Here is an 18,047-nt window from a genome sequence, read left to right on the forward strand (position 1 = left end):
ACGTTGGGAGTGCCCAATGAAATATTGAAGTCTGCACCACTATTTTCTGGAAGTACCTTCATCTTATGATTGTAGACATAAAGTGCTGTGGTAACTCAGCGGGTCAGGCTGCATCACTGGAGAAACTACAATGAGCAACGTTTCAGGTCGGAAACCTTCTTCATACCGAAGGGTTCCGACCCGAAACATCACCCATCCTTTCTCTCCAGAAATGCTGCCAGACACGGCTGAGTTACTCCAGCACAAGCATCTGCTGCACACATCTTATGATTATATTTGCTATAATCAATTCATTTCTTGCAATTGCTTTTTATGAAACACTTTTTATGAAACACTTTCCAGTCATTATGGAAACAGAGAATTTGTGTAAGTTTGTGGAGGAAGGAATAATAGTTAAATAGATATTAGAAATATAATGACAAATTATTGATTGAACTGCAAGACCTCTATGGACACACAATCAGTCTACCATCAATCATCAGCAAAGTGACTGAAGCTGTCATCGGCAGGGCTCTCAAACTATTTATTCACCAATAATCTACTCTCTGGTGAGCAGCCCAGGTTTGGTCCAGACAACTCTGTTCCAAGGCACATGACAGCTTTGTCCAAGCAATGGTCAGAGGGTGGAATTCCAGAGGTGGAGTGAGAGTAAGAGCCTTTACAGGAACAGCACCTCATAGTTTGCTTGGGTCGCTTACACCCCAGCAGTATGAATATTGACTTTTCTAACTTGCTTTAGAAAGTTAGTAACCCTTGTTTTCCCTCTCTCTCCATCCCTCCCCATTCCTAGTTCTCTGACCAGTGTGACTGCCCCCTTGACTAAATGTTATCTCTGTTTGCTTTGTTGTCACCTTCTCCCAGATAACAATGATCTATTTTACATTTTCCTTGACCTGCATATAACCATATAACCATATAACAATTACAGCACGGAAACAGGCCATCTCGACCCTTCTAGTCCGTGCGAACACATAATCGCCCCTAGTCCCATATACCTGCGCTCAGACCATAACCCTCCATTCCCTTCCCATCCATATAACTATCCAATTTATTTTTAAATGATAAAAATGAACCTGCCTCCACCACCTTCACTGGAAGCTCATTCCACACAGCTACCACTCTCTGAGTAAAGACATCCCCTTTGATGTCTCGTTTTCACGCCTGTTCCGCTGAGATACTCCAGCATTTTGTATCTGCCTTTACAGCAAGCTTGCCTTTGACTGAGTGTTGCATTTAAAAACACTGATAAAACTGACTAGGCTCAGCCTTTGGATTGTTTTCTCATTTGGTGCCCACATGTCCCCAACAAGGGCAAGTCCAACCGTTTATACTGATATCGACTATTATTACTGTTGCCAAGTCCCCCACCATCACCATCCAGGTTAGCACTAACTGGACACCAAATTGACCAGCCCCATAATTACCAAGCGCAGGTCAGTACCTGGGTATCCCGCAATGTGCGACCTATCGCCTGGCATTCCAAGGCATTTTTAACATCCACAAAGCACAGATCTGGGATGTGATGGTAATACACTACAGATAGACACAAAGGGCCAGACTAACTCAGCGGAACATGTAGCATCTCTGGAGATGCGGATCAGGACCCTTCTTCAGACTGAAAGTAGAGGGTGGGGGTTGAATAGTTGGAGGTGAGAAATGAAGAGAATTAATTAGGGCCAGACCTAAGTGACCTCAGGCAGGCTGTTCCACGCTACGCCCATTGTTGGCCGGGGAAGGCGTGATCTCAATACGGAAACAATGTGAAGAATGGTTGAACTTGTCAAACGACTAGGGTGGAGGAAGGGGGGAGAGGAGGGGAGTGGAAGTGGAAGTTACTTAAAATTAGAGAAATGGAGAGTGTACTATGTGATAGTATTCTCTCCAATTGCCTGGATGAGTACAGCTCCAACTCTCAAGAGTCGCTACAACTGGTAGAGCCGTTGCCTCACAGAGCTAGCGACCTGGATTTGATCCTGCCCTTTGAAACTATCTGTGTCGAGTTTGCACATTCTCCCTGTGACCGCACGGGTTTCCTCCCACATACCAAAGACGTGTGTGTTTGCAGGTCGATTGGCCTCTGCAAATTGGCTCCTAATCTGTGTGGATGTCTAAGTGGGATAACATGGAACTAGTGAACAGTGATTGATGGTCAACGTTGGCTCAGTGGGCCAAAGGGTCTGTTTCCATGCTGTATCATTAAACTTAGTTCAGCACCGTTCAGGATAAAGTAATCATATGAAGTGGCACCTCATTCACCACTTTAAACATTTGCTCCTTACATCGCCATGGCTGCATAGCTTACTTTATACTGACTGTACTGTAGTTACTCACCTGGGGTATTTTGACACTCATATACCTTCCCGTTTATAATTTCAACCACTAAGATCGACCACCACATGCAGATTCCCATACAACATGCATCTTCCTTGCCCAGAAATATACTGCCCTCTTTCATTGCTACGAAATGCTGGAACTCTCTATCCAACACCACCATGGCAATACTTCATCAGAATGACTGCAATGTTTTAAGAACGTGTCTCACCACATCCTTCTCAAGGCCAATTAAGAATGCAATGCAATGTCCAAATGTTGAAAATTGAAAAACAAAGGATAAAAATGTTGCATATATTGGAAAGCACTTATTGAATTATAATGGATGCTACACATAAATAGTGTATTTTGATTAAGGTTGAGGTGTGAGTTTTTAAAACTATTAGAAGCACCATCCTGGGAATTTGTAAAACAGACTCCAGAGGCTAAATGGTCTATTCCCAGTCTTATTCCAATGACACAGGCAGGCCGGTTGACAGGAGAAATACAAATGTATTGGAACTGCTCTAAAGAAAACAATTTCTGACATGTTTAACAGGAGTAAAGGCAATAATTCCAGGCCAACATTTTGTGATGAAAAATGGATCTGGCCAAAGAAGCTTTTTGTAATTCTCTTAAAGATTCAGCAGACACAGTTTGTTCTAACATTGTAATGAAATGTTATATATGTTGAATTTCAGTAGACATTTCATCAAGGGCTTCATAGGATGCTTCTAACTAAAGTGAAAGCCCCTGGGAAAGAGAAAGATGCAGTAAATTGGTAAATAAATTGACTAAAAATAATAATATGAAAGAAAGGGTAGACATCAGTAGCTATTGTTCTAATTAGACAGCAAAGACTGATGTACTGTAGGGATCCGACTCAATATCTCTACTGACCATAGTGTCTGCATATAACATCTTGTAGATGATGCTAAGTTGTGTGGGAAGGAAAGTAAAATGCTTGTGGTTGTCACTTAAAGAGATTTACAGTGTTCTTACTGAAATTGGAATGTCTACCTTTGTTTTTATGTACAAGATGTTAGAGACAAGATATTTGCATCCACCCCTGTGAGTCGTATGCATTGAATCAATAGCAAAACATTATTCAAATATTAATGACTGTAACTAGCAAAACTGGGGCTCAGCAAACAGATCACAAATGGATTTTAATTCTGAGAAATGAAAGGCAGTCAATTTGTCCAAAAATAATAAAAATAATTAAGCAAATAAATTATCCCCTAGGCAGATTTTAAGAAATATTAATGGATTGCATTTGTGCAGATACTGCAAGGAAGTTGACTCTTCAGGAAAGTAATTAGAAAATAAATAAAATGCAGATGTAATGCAGCAGAGTTACGTGGCGGAATATTTAGTTTGGTCTAAGTAAATTATCAATGTATGTATATTCTTGAAGCTGGATATGATATGTTTCAAGTGCTTATCTGTGATAATCAGCATTGGTCACATCGACGCTCAGAAACAACACTCATTTATATACCTTTTATGCAGCTCACCATCTCAATTCAGAATTATCAAACATAATTTGACATAAAATAAACAGGCAACATTATGCAATGAAGAGAGTGCGGAGCCCAAGATCCATTGGGAACAATGGATAATTCATTAAAAAATGGTAAACAGGTGCAGCAAATAACTACCAAGGCTAACAGAACGGTGGGTTTTATTGCTAGATAATTTGGATATAAATGTATGAAATATATATTTAGTTATATATGACATTTGTGAGACCACATCTGGAGGTCTATGTATAGTATTTATTTCCTTACTGAGGTGTCTTTTGACAACAGAATAACCTTTGTATTAACTTTCCTAGTGTATTACAGAAAGAAAGCATTCTGAAAATATTGAGGGGGTGGAGAGGAGGAAAAAGGAAGGAAGGAGTTCCTCCCAGGCATGTATCAATGTCTTATAATGTTATTTTTAGTATTTAATAATTTGTGTGCTGTAGTGCAACCCATCTGACTAAACACGAGCTACCATAAAGAATTAAACTATACTAAGGAGGACACAGGACATTTATTCACATATCCCAGTTCACATTTAATAATACAACATGCAAGTATTCCTTCGGGTCATTATTTATCATCTACTCAGTTCGTTAAGTAAAACAATAAAACATATTTGAACCAAATTGAACTCATTTTACTCAGTAAACTAGATTGTTTACCTATTCTTTTTATTATATATGCATGAACAAAAACAAATACTTGGTTATTAAAGCCTATTTTCCATTATTAAAAATATGCATGTAGAAGTAATTACTAAAGCAAATGATATGTAAAATGCTGGGATTTGAAATACATCACATGATACAATCAAGCTCTAAAGGTTACAATAGCTTCATAAATAATTGCCTTGATATCACACTGTCAGATATTCATAGCAAACATGGCAATGCATCCATAAAATTAAGGTTAACCCCATGTAGTTGGCAGGAGAGGTGGGCAGCTTAAATATCAGGAACTTAACCACTTTATTTCCACCCTGCTGACTTCACCAAATTAAAAGGCTCAGTCATTGTCTGACACAGATAAAGAGGACCCATGACCCATGTGGCATGCTTAGTTTTTCAATCTATTTCTATATCATGTTGGCTCAGTTTTTATGAACCTGCTCATATCGTTCTAACCTGCTGGGCAGTTCCACCACCTTACCATCAGTAACTCACTGTGCAGACCAAGAAATTTAATATGCTGGTAACTATCACCATTAAGCTATTTTGCCTGATCCTATCACAGCTATTCCCTCTGTGCCACATATCTCTACAGCGTTTCTCCAATTGTAAACAAACTTGCATCTCTTTCTTACCTTTCTTATAAACCTGAAGCGTTGAAACATGTCCCATTTTCACTAGTCCCACCTGCCTGCATTTGGCCCCTATACCTTTGAACTTGGATAGAGTCGGGTGGGTGTTTCCACTCGTGGGAGAGTCTAGGACTCGAGCTCATAGCCTCATAATTAAAGGACTTTTGTTTAGGGAGATGAGAAGGAATTTATTTAGTCAGAGGGTGGTGAACCTGTGGAATTCTTTGCCACAGAAGGCTGTGAAGGCCAAGTCAATTGATATTTTTTAAAGCAGAGATAGATAGATTCTTGATTAGAGCGGGTGTCAGGGGTTATGGTGAGAAGGCAGGAGAATGAGGTTAGGAGGGAGAAATAGATCAGCCATGATTGAATGGTGGAGTAGACTTGATGTGCTGAATGGCCTAATTCTGCTCCTATCACTTATGACCTTATAAACCTATCTTAAACGTTGCAATAGTACCTGTAGAACTATCTGGTTTCCAAGACTGCTCATAGAGTCATTTAGCTTGGAGTTAGGGCATTTGGCCCAACATATCCATACCAACTGCTCGGCATCCCATCCATATTTATCCCATGTTCCAGCACTTGGCCCATATCCGTCTATGCTGGGGGGTTCAAGTGCTCATCTATACAACGTCCACCATCCTTGCTGTGGTATTCCAGGCACTCGCTGCTCTTTGGATTAAAATACCCACTGGAGGTGAAACCAAGGAGAAAGGGCAAACAGCAAAAAAAACTGAAAATAACCATGGGAGGTTCTATTTGACCAGCAGCCATTGTAGATCCAATCTAAAATAGATTTTCCAATGAAAGCCATTTACCTGAAGCATTATCCCCTGTATCTCTCCTCTGGTGCTTCTTGGCTGGATGGGTATTCAAGCATTTTTAGACACTTATAAAGTAAATAAGTCTACAGTCCTTGCAAGTGACCAGGGTCCACTTTCCTGGTGCAAATGAGGCTGCAAGGTGACTTAGATAAGCTGGGTGAGTGGGCAAATGCATGGCAGATGCAGTACAATGTGGATAAATGAAATGAAATGAAATGATTCAATTTATTGTCATTGTCAGTGTACAGTACAGAGACAACGAAATGCATTTTAGCATCTCCCTTGAAAGGGAGACACAGGGCGTCGCGGTGTGCCCGCGCCTGCCTCCGTAACATTCCATTACAGGCAAAGGTGGGTGAAGTTTCTTGCCGAAGGACACAACGACAGTATGCACTCCAAGCGGGAATTGAACCGGCTACCTTCTGGTCGCCAGCCGAACTCTTAGCCCATTGTGCTATCTGTCAGGTTATCCACTTTGGTGGCAAAAAACAGGAAAGTAGACTATTATCTGAATGGTGGCCGATTAGGAAAGGGGGAGATGCAACGAGACCAGGGTGTCATGGTACACCAGTCATTAAAAGTAGGCATGCAAGTGCAGCAGGCAGTGAAGAAAGCGAATGGTATGTTAGCATTCATAGCAAAATAATTTGGGTATAGGAGCAGGGAGGTTCTACTGCAGTTGTACAGGGTCTTGGTGAGACCACACCTGGAGTATTGCGTACAGTTTTGGTCTCCTAATCTGAGGAAAGACATTCTTGCCATAGAGGGAGTACAGAGAAGATTCACCAGACTGATTCCTGGGATGTCAGGACTTTCATATGAAGAAAGACTGGATAGACTTGGCTTGTACTCACTAGAATTTAGAAGATTGAGGGGGGATCTTATATGAACGTACAACATTTTAAGAGGTCACACAGGCTAGAGTGGAAGAATCCCGATGTTGGGGAAGTCTCTGCCAGAAGGTCACAGTTTAGGCCATAAGGGGGCTAATCTTTTAGGAGAGATGAGGAAAACATTTTTCCACAGAGTGGTGAATCTGTGGAATTCTCTGCCACAGAAGGTAGTTGTTGAGGCCACTTCATTGGCTATATTTAAGAGGGAGTTAGATGTGGCCCTTGTGGCTAAAGGGATCAGGGGGTATTGAATGGCGGTGCAGGCTCGTAGGGCCGAATGGTCTACTCCTGCACCTATTTTCTATGTTTCTAAATACATTTATTGCATTCCTCATGGTTAAAGCAGGTTTCCAGTAGTTTGTGAATTTGTAGGTTCCTCCAAATGCAGAACCCCATTGATTGCTCCCTTGGAAGACCACATTATAAAAGTCTGTTGTTAAACATCAAGTCTCTGTGTGTCCAACTGATTTCCGAAGGGCAGCCACTAATCTGTTCAGTTTTTGCCACAGATCATAGAAACATAGAAACATAGAAAATAGGTGCAGGAGTAGGCCATTCGGCCCTTCGAGCCTGCACCGCCATTCAATATGATCATGGCTCTCTGTGTGAAAAATTTTTTCCTCATCTCGGTCCTAAAAGATTTCCCCCTTATCCTTAAACTGTGACACCTTGTTCTGGAATCATATGTCTGCAATGACCACTACAACGTGCCAGTTCATCAAATTTCCCATTTCTCACAACATTTATCAAGTCTGATGCTGGCAAAGTGAAGCAGAAGTTATCGCTAACACATGATTCCTCTGTAAACCCACAAATGCTGCAGAAATGCTGTTTACCCAGACAAAACTAAACATCCTCAAACAAAGCATTGGATTCTATAAAGAAAATGTCAGCTGTCTTGATGTGTCTGAACTGTAAATTTTGGCGGCCATCAAACTCTTGCTCCAATTTTACTTTCTGCTCAACAGTTACTTCTCTCCTGTTCCCATTCCAATCACCACTGTCATCACTCAAGGAGGAATGCAGATGGTAGACTGCTAGTCATCTATATAACTAAAACTCATCTTGACCACTTCCTGTCTGCACTGTATATTGATTTTAGAAAAAGCGCTACCCTATATCGCTATGATTTTTGGCTCACAATCCTCCTCCCCTGAGACAGCCCCGAGGATTTTTCCGATCGATGAAAAATAAAAAAGTTCTGAGTGTTTAAAAAATCTTGAGATCAGCTGATTGACCTCTCGCCTATCAATGTCCCTTCTGGGGGGGGAGGGGGGGGCAGGGGGGACAGGACTATAAAACCCCGGAACCCTGGACGTGAGTCAGTCAGTCTGGAAGATCACGAGGGAGAGTCCACGACTGTGATTCTAGGCTGTGAATCAACTGAACTGTTAGTCTGCAATGTACTTGCAATAAAAGATTTGTTAGGAGGTTGAAATGCTATGAAATTGAATTTGCTGGCCTGCACTCTGCTTGAAATGCTATGAAATTGATTTGCTGGCCTGCACTCTGCTAGAAACACAACGCAATTGAATTTTCTGGCCTGCACTCTGCTTGAAATGGAATTTCAAGGAATAGCTGTGAGTAAACTACAGTGAGTCCTGAGTGACTGAGCTGCCAGCCCACCAGCCCTGAGTGACTGAGCTGCCAGCCCACTAGCCCTGACTGCCCTGAGTGACTGAGCTGCCAGCCCACCAGCCCTGAGTGACTGAGCTGCCAGCCCACCAGCCCCGAGTGACTGAGCTGCCAGCCCACCAGCCCTGAGTGACTGTGCTGCCAGCCCACCAGGTCTGAGTGACTGAGCTGCCCACCCAAGAATCCATTCGGCCCACAATGTCCATACTAGCCCTCTGGAAATCAGTCCCTTCGGCCCACAACACCCATATGAGCGCTCCAGAAAGCCTCCCCCCCACTGGCCACCAATATTGGAATTGGTGGAGAGGTGGAATATTGCATTGGGGGACCAGCCCTCCCGTGTGAACATGGGACCCAACGGGTCCCTCAGTCTAGTTAATATTAAAAGTAAGGTCTGTGGTGAAAATGTTTCAGAACACCCAACAAAATAATCAGGCAGATTAGTGAACATCCTGCTCATTGCCTGTCTAATGTAAATGCAATCCAAAAAAAAATAATCACTGCTTATGTACAGTATATAGTGTCATGTGTCGATACTGGTCTAAGACAGGATCAGGGAATACTATAATACTTCCAGGCTTAGCTGGTCCATTGATATTTACTGATCAGCTTCTACATCAATAATCACCACTCGATTGAGATAACACAGGACAAAAATGTTCCATAAAACAATCATTAATTTATTTTTGGGCATAAGAAAAGTAGTAGGAAATAGAGGATATATTTGTATTCTACGTATTGTCAGAAGGAGAAATCAAGTGGACAAAATATCATAAATGGCATTTTTGTTTGAATTTTTCAATGCAGCTTGAGATGATTGTTATCAGGACAGTGAACTTGACTTTTCTCCATTGTTTTTTTTATGCTTATTGCTTTCTCCAAACAATTCAATTCTTTTTGATCCCTATTCAATTTTTTATCTGTTAACGTCACATCGTATTGCATCTTTCAGCCTAATACTGTCATCCTTCTTACACATCTTCATGCACATTAATTCCTTTTGTGTCACACCAGTCAGATACATGTCTTCACTACTCTTCTGAACAGAGAATATAATCAAAATTTCCACAGCTCTGCAATTGCCGTCATTGTAAAATAGTGATTGACATGATTGATAGTGATTTTATTTCAAACTGGTTCATCACAATCATTTCTCTCAAGGAAACAATATCATGTTGGAATGAAGCTCAGCTATTGTCGTTTCTTGTTTATTGCTAATGTTTTCTGAGGCTGTAATTCACTGAATGATATGCCTTTGACTTAATTAAATTAGTTTCTACAGTTATGGACAGATAGTTTACTAAAGTAATAAAGTCTTACTGGTCTGAGGAAGTATTAGTCCTTGAAGGTCCCAAAGCTAACTTGAATGTTGAAAATAGAACAGACAAAAATAACAAATAAGTCCGAAGGTGAATCTTAGAAGTGTCCTCAAAGAGGATTTGACATTGAACAGCATTGAGATATTAGGACACATTTCCATAAATTTGATTAACAAGAGTGAGCCAGTTAAAGAAGATGGGAACTAAAGAAGAAGAGAGGGTTGAGAACTTTATAACTTAATGCTTTGGCAGTTGAAGGTATAATGGTAGAAATTTTCATTATATTATCTATTCAGAAGAGTAGTGAAGATATGTATCTGACTCAAGGAGTAATGCAGATTGTAGATTGCAGATTAAAGGAATTAATGGAAGTGCTCAAAGTTGGAGCAGAGATTCTGTAGGACTGGATGAGATTCAAGATGTGGGAAATGTAAACATTGGAGGAATTTCTAACGGAAGAAAACTAAAATGTTGAGAGGGGGTGGGCAGCACGGGTAGACCGCTGCAGGCCAGTCAACACTGAATAGCTGAATAGGATTTCATGAAAATTATGATATGAAAACCAAGGTACACAAAAATGCTGGAGAAACTCAGCGGGTGCAGCAGCATCTATGGAGCGAAGGAAATAGGTGACGTTTTGGGCCGAAACCCTTCTTCAGACTGATAGGGGGTGGGGTGGGAGAAGGAATGAAAAAGGGGAGGAGGAGGAGGCCGAGGGCGGGGGGATGGGAGGAGACAGCTCGAGGGTTAAGGAAGGGGAGGAGACAGCAAGGGCTAGCAAAATTGGGAGAATTCAATGTTCATGCCCGCTGGCCGCAGGCTACCCAGGTGGAATATGAGGTGCTGTTCCTCCAATTTCCGGTGTTGCTCACTCTGGCAATGGAGGAGACCCAGGACAGAGAGGTCGGATTGGGAATGGGAGGGGGAGTTGAAGTGCTGAGGCACCGGGAGTTCAGGTAGGTTCTTGCGGAGGTGTTCGGCGAAACGATTGCCCAACCTCCGCTTAGTCTCACCGATGTAAATCAGCTGACATCTAGAGCAGCGGATGCAGTAGATGAGGTTGGAGGAGATACAGGTGAACCTTTGTCGCACCTGGAACGACTGCTTGGGTCCTTGAATGGAGTCGAGGGGGGAGGTAAAGGGACAGGTGTTGCATTTGAAAACCAAGGTTTGGATGAGCTCAAATTTAGTTTGACTCGACTAATCCTGAGTCTTGAGCTCAACCAGAGAGTAGTCCTCACTTGCCATCTACCTCAATGGAAACCCTTGGACTGTCTTTAATCAGACTTTACTGGACTTTATCTTGCACTAAACATTATTCCCTTTATCATGTATCTGTACACTCAAGATGGCTTGATTGCAATCATGAAGTCTTTCCGCCGACTGGTTAACACGCAACAAAAGCGTTTTACCGTACAAGTGACAATAAACGAAACTAAAGATTAAAGTTTAGCTTAGAGATAATGTGTTTAGAGATACTAGTTTAGAGAAATGGGCCCATTGACCCATCGGGTCCATCCTGACCATCGATCACACTTTGACATCTGATTCCCTCGACGACAGAGGCAAATTACAGGCCAATTAACCAATTAACCGCACGTCTTTGGAATGTGGGAGGAAGCACTTAAAGGATACCCACAGAATCATATAGAGGACGTGCACACTCCACACAGACAGCATCCGAGGTCAGGATCAAACTCGGTCTCGGATACTGTGAAGCTGTGCCACTGTGTGCCTTGTTTATAGAGGTCCAGGTACAAGAGAGAACTGAGTCTGGAACTACCAATGGAGTAAATTAGGTTTTCAGCAAGATAATAGATAGGCCAGGGCTGGAGACAAGCTATATCATAGAATTGGAAATAGGAAATCTAAATAATGTTGGAAATCTGGAAACAGAAACAGAAACTTGTCATAGGATCAAATGACAGTGCCCTTCAGCTCTTGGGTGCTTGCACATCAGTCACTGAAGGTAAGCATGCAGGTGCAGCAGGCAGTGAAGAAATCTAATGGCATGTTGGCCTTCATAACGAGAGGATTTAAGTAAAGGAACAAGGAGGTCCTACTGCAGTTGTAAAGGGCCCTGGTGAGACTGTACCTGGAGTATTGTGTGCAGTTTTGGGTCTCCTAATTTGAGGAAGGGCATTCTTGCTATTGAGGAAGTGCAGCGTAGGTTCACCAGGTTCATTCCTGGGATGGCGGGACAGACATTTGAATAAAGAATGGGTCGACTGGGCTTGGATTCACTGGAATTTAGAAGGATGAGAGGGGATCGTATAGAGACATATAAAATTCTTAAGGGATTGGACAGGCTAGATGCAGGAGAAATGCTCCCGATGTTGGGGTAGTCCAGAACCAGGGGTCACAGTTTAAAAATAAGGGATAGGCCATTTAGGGCTGAGATGAGGAAACATTTTTACACCCAGAGAGTTGTGAATCTGTAGAATTCTCTGCCACAGAAGGCAGTGGAGGCAAATTCATTGGATGTTTTCAACAGAGTGCTAGATTTAGCTCTTCGGGCTAATGGAATCAAAGGATATGGGGAAAAAGCAGGAATGGGGTATTGATTTTGGATGATCAGCGATGATCATATTGAATGGAGGTGCTCGCTCAAAGGGCCGAATGGCCTATTCCTGCACCTGTTTTCTATGTATCTATGTTTCGAAGTAGTGGTTCAGATTCCTGTTTTTTTCGGACTCATCATCAGTCTAAGTGGAGACAGCATTTGGAAAGGCATTGAGAACCATGAGTCATGAATCTATGGCGCATTGAATAATCTTTTCAGTTTACCCCTCAGCCACCTCCTATTCCTCCTGTGGAGTAGTCTACACTTCCCACATGGATGCAGAATGTCTATCATTGCCTTCCAATTAACATTTTATTCTTTAGCCTTGCGTAAAATTATCAGCTTCCTCCCTGTGTTTCCATAAAGGCAGAAATGAATTAATTAATAACCATTAAAAAACAGTTATTACACCATACCCTGCTCCCAGTTTCTCCATCTTTGCCACATCTGATCTCAAAATTAGGCTTCCTGCTCCAGGACTTCGAAAATGTCTTCCTTCTTTAGGAACATGGCTTTCCCTCTGCTGAACTAATGGAGCCCTCACATGCACTTATTCAATTTCTTGCATGTCTGCTCTCACCACAATCTATTCCTGCTTCCCCCCCCCCCCCCCCCCCTCCCCATCCAGATAACTGAAATAGCGTTCCATTAGTCCTCACCTTTCACCCCAGTAGCTTCTGCATCTGGTATATCATCTTTTGACATTACTGCTAGAACCCAACAGCCACATCTATTCTCCTTTCTCCTTTCTGCAGGAATCACTCTCTCCATGATTCCCTGCTTTGCCCATCCCACCACATCTCCTGCAACCAAAGGTGATGTTACATTTGTCCCTACACCAGTTCCTCGCCACCATCCCGATTTATGCTTGCATTGTGGCTGCCTCTACATTGGTGAGACCGGACCAGGCATTGGTGTCTGGAATGGCAACATTTAACTTTTGACCGCCACAGTGTCATCAAATGCAAATTTAAAAAAAAACAAAACCTTATCTTCTGCTCTGATAAACCACAGTCTATAGTTATGAACATTGAACTTTCCAAATTCAAGTAACCCACTTCCCGTGTTCTTTTCCCATTCCCACCAGTCCATCCAGAGTTTCCATCCTTTTGTTCACCCTTCCATCTATCCCCATCATCACTTGTTCTCACCCTCCACCACCTAATTCCATCTTCCATCACCCACCTATTTATCGACCTGGGTTTCTTCTCCCTTGGTTCATCTTTCCTAATGTCCCTCCCAATATGGTTCACCTGCCTATCAGCCCTCCCTTATATGGTACCACCCTCTCATCCATCACCTACTGTCACTACCCCCCCTCCCCACATGTTCCTTTTTTTCTGTTTTCACCCATCTAAAACAGCCTCTTGTCTCAGCCTTCCCCTTCCCGACCTGGCTCCATCAATCCATCATTTCCCCCCTATTCCCCCATCATCTGGTCTCACCCATCACCTACCAGCTTCCGTCTCATCCCTCCCTCTCCCTTCTATATTAGTTTAGTTTTAGTTTAGTTTAGTTTAGCGATACAGGGTGGAAACAGGCCCTTCAGCCCACTGTGCCTGCAGTGACCAGCGGTCCCCACACATTAACACTGTCCTACAGACACTAGGGACAATTTATATGCGGTCTCGGGAAGAACGTACAAACTCTATACAGAGAGCACCCGTAGTCGGGATCGAGCTCAGGTCTCTGGCGCTGCAAGTGCTGTAAGGCAGCAACTCTACTGCTGACCCACCGTGGCCGCCCATATTTCAGCTAACTTTGCTCAACATTCATTTCGGAAGCACGGTCTTGACCCAAAACACAACCATTCTGTTGCCTCCACATGTGCTGCATAACTCATTAAATTATCCCAGCAGTTTTTATTTGCTCCAGATTCCATCATCTGCAGTCTCTTGTCTCAAGTACGGCAATTGATGTTGCTCCACCACCCATTCAAAAACTGATATATGAGGGAGGAAAGATCAGATATTGAAACCCGAGTATGTTCAATTCAATAAATACAATCAGTATAAGTTTAGATTTCTTCCATTAAAAGACTATTTTCTATTAAAGAAAATATCCAAACTGAAAAACCTAGAAAGTCGACCCCCACTCAATTTTTGTTAGAACATTGGATATGGTAGCCAACAACTCCTTCAAATAGGGTCTTATTTTTATTTGTTACGTAGTTGGCAGAATGAGTAAATAATTAATTTGTCAATCTAAATACTTTTATGAAACGTAACATTCCTAATGGGCCTGGCCCACTTAGGCGCATTTTTAGGTGACTGCAGGAGACTATATAGTCGCCACATGGTTCGCGGGTGGTTACCGGGGAGTCGCCTTCATGGTCGTGAGCAGTTCACGCATTCTGGGAACTAGTTGTGGCCTCATTATGGTCGCCGCAATTTTTTCAACATGTTGAAAAATTAGCGGTGACTAGAATGTAGCCGCCATGGAGAGTAGCGAGAATTCACGTGCTGTAAGTGGGTCGCCGGAGGTCCTAGTGGGTTGCCAGGAGGTCGAAGGTTCTTGTGGGTTCCTGTAGGTTATAGCTGGAGTTGACCAGTGAATTTCATTGGCTCATTGGGGAAAGAAAATGGAAGCAGTAGTTTTCAGAACCAAGGATAACCGACTGGTGACGTTAAATGTCCGCCGAGCTTCACAGCCGTGTATCTCTGGCTTCTTAAAAGTTGCCTCCACTCCTTCTCCCCCCTCTCCCCCCCTCTTTTAAAGGACTTGCTGTACATTGTGCTTTAGCCTTCTTAATTACAGCACCAACCTTCCTGTTCATCGCGGTGTGTGTCTGTATCACCTTGGCTTTGCACCGTGTGAATTGCATACAGCGCTCCCCCCCACTTGCCCTGTCCTCCGCCTGCAATGTGTTCGTGTGTGCGTGTGCGTGTGCGCTCCACTCTTGATAGTCGCCGGCAGTTGCCTGAAAAATCGCCTAAGTGTCCAAGCCCAAGCCCTTGAAAATCCTCTCAACTATCATCTTGTCCATTCCCTTAATCTGTGTATTCCAACCCCCCCGCACCACCACAAACATAAAGACAGACTAAAAAATCTATTCTGTGCGGAATACATCATGTTATTTTAATGAATCTCTCAATGCTGGGTACACATCCTCCTGAAAATCAGATGATATTAACAGTGAAAATGAGATCTATGTAAATGTATAATCAGCTATCACTGTCGTTCAAGATTGGTTTCATGTTGAACGTGATTCAGAATCAATGCCATGTTTGCTGGTAGCCAGTTTGATTTTAGTGAATTATGGTTCCTGCTAAGGAAAATGACTTGTGTTTTACCCTTGAAGGAAGTGGAAGATATTTCCTTTAGTATTCTGCACCATACTAGTTGTGTTATCTGCACTGATTTGCCCCTTAATAGATTGAAGATGTTCATGATACTGAATACAATTAAAATATTTCCATTTGCCAGCGGTGCTGCTGACAGGTTTGTGCTGTGTCCATGTAGAAAGTGTTTTTTTAAAAGATGATAATGGATATGCTTAGCAATGGTTTAGTACTTTCCGTATTCCTTGGTGGGGAACAGCACTGGAAGGAAAGCTGGCAATTAAACATTTATTTTGACTCTTTTCCCATTCTCAATCAATGCAAAAGTGAATCATAATTCACTTGGTAGCAATCTAGTGACTGCGTCAGAGGGCTATGGGTTCAAGTTGCTCTCCAGAGATTTGAGCACATAATAGAGGCTAATAAGATGGTGCTGTGGTAAGTAGGTGATGCACTGTCCGAGGTGCCACCTTTTGGGCACTTGTTAATCCAAGGATCTCTGAGGTGTACACAAAATATTTTATGGCACCATTTTAAAGAATAGGTGAGTTATCTTTGGTCTTCTTACCAAATGTTATCCCTCAATTAACATCACACAAGACAGATTATTTGGTCTTTCCCGTGTTATTTTTGCAGCAGCTTGTTCGGCAAAATGCTGCACTTTACAGGTGTAGTCACACTTTATAAAGACTTAATTGGTTTCAAAGTACTTTCAGAAGTCCCGAATCTGTGAGAAATCACAGCGAAATGGACATTATAAAAAGACAAGTGGATATTCAAAATCAATTAAAAGACATTTGTAATGGTAAATGGATAGGAACAGTTTAGAGGGATGTGGGCCAAACATGGGCAGGAGGAACCTACATGCATAAAGCATTTTGGTCGGCATGGGCAAGATGGGCCAAAGGGCTCGTTTCAATGCTCTATGACTCTATGACTAAAAGACAAGTCTTTCTTTGTTTTTTCCTTTCAGAACCAAAACATTGAATCGATCTGTACGATGTTTTATTTTAATGTTAGAAAGCAAGGTAATCAACATGCAATAAATGGAATGTAGTGTCAGGTAATGAAAGGTCATTGAACTGGATAATTAAATCTGGTTTCTCACTCCATGGATGCTGCCTTGTCTGCTGAGTATTTCCAGTATTTTCTGGGTTTTTTTAAATTTCAGATTTACTTCACTTGGATTTTTTTTTTTTGTTGGCTTTTTAATTAATCTTATCTTGTCAGTGTCATTTGAGAGGTTACTATTTGTCCTAAACCTTTAAACATTCCAATGACATCTCTCATCTTTGCTTGTACAGCACAAGGGTGGCATGGTGGCACAGCTGTAGAGTTGTTGCCTTACAGCGCCAGAGACCCGGGTTCAGTCCTGGCCATGGGTGCTGGCTGTACAGAGTTTGTACATTCTCCCTGTGACTACATGGGTTTGTTCCAGGAGCTCCAGTTTCCTCCCACCCTCCAAAGATATGCGGGTTTGCAGGTCAATTGGCTGCTGTGAAATTGTAAATTGTCCATAGTGTGTAGGATAGTGCTAGTGTACAGGGATTGCTGGTTGGCATGGACTTGGCGAGCCGAGGGGCCTGTTTCCGCGCTGTATCTCCAAACTAAACACAAGAACAGGCCCTTTGGCCCACAATGTCTGAGCCGAACATTATACCAAGACCATCTTTTATCTATCTGCACTTAATCCATATCCCTCTATTCCATGCACATCGATGAGCTTATCCAAAAGTCTTTGAATGCCACAGATTTATCCGCCTCAACCACCAAACCTGGCAGCACATTCCAGGCACTCACCACCCTCTGTATAAAGAAAGTTCCCAGTTGCCCTGCACATCTCCTTTAAACATTGCACCCCTCACCTTAAAGCTATGCCCCTAGCATTGTAATTGGTAGATACACCATTCAAACTTAACATCTTGCCCATAGGTGTCATTGCACCCATTGAGGTTACACTAGCAATGACTGCAGCTTTGATTGTAGCCCATATATCTACCACGTCAATCTCATGCATAACAACAGAGAGAGCGGTGAATAAAATGGAGAGCAGGTTGAACTGGCAAGTCAGCGTCTGGAATTTGCTCTCCTGCAGATGAATTGAAGTCTTGATTCTCTATGCCGGTAGGCGGCGCGACTCACGTCAGCAGCGGCCTCTGCAGCCTGTCCGCGTTTTTATTATTTTTTGTCTATGTTTATATGTAGTTTTTGTTATTTTTATGTTTGGGGTGTGTGTGTGGGGGGGGTGGGGGTGGGGTGGGAGGGAGGGGGAAACTTTTAAATCTCTCCCTGCACTGGAGACCCGACCTTTTCTCGTCGGGTCTCAGTTGTCGTTGGGGCTGCAACGAGGAGCGGCCTCCAACAGAAGAAGCCGGGGACTCTGGTGCCGA

This window comes from Leucoraja erinacea, chromosome 3 (genome assembly GCF_028641065.1).
Source record: "Leucoraja erinacea ecotype New England chromosome 3, Leri_hhj_1, whole genome shotgun sequence".
NCBI lineage: Eukaryota > Metazoa > Chordata > Chondrichthyes > Rajiformes > Rajidae > Leucoraja > Leucoraja erinaceus.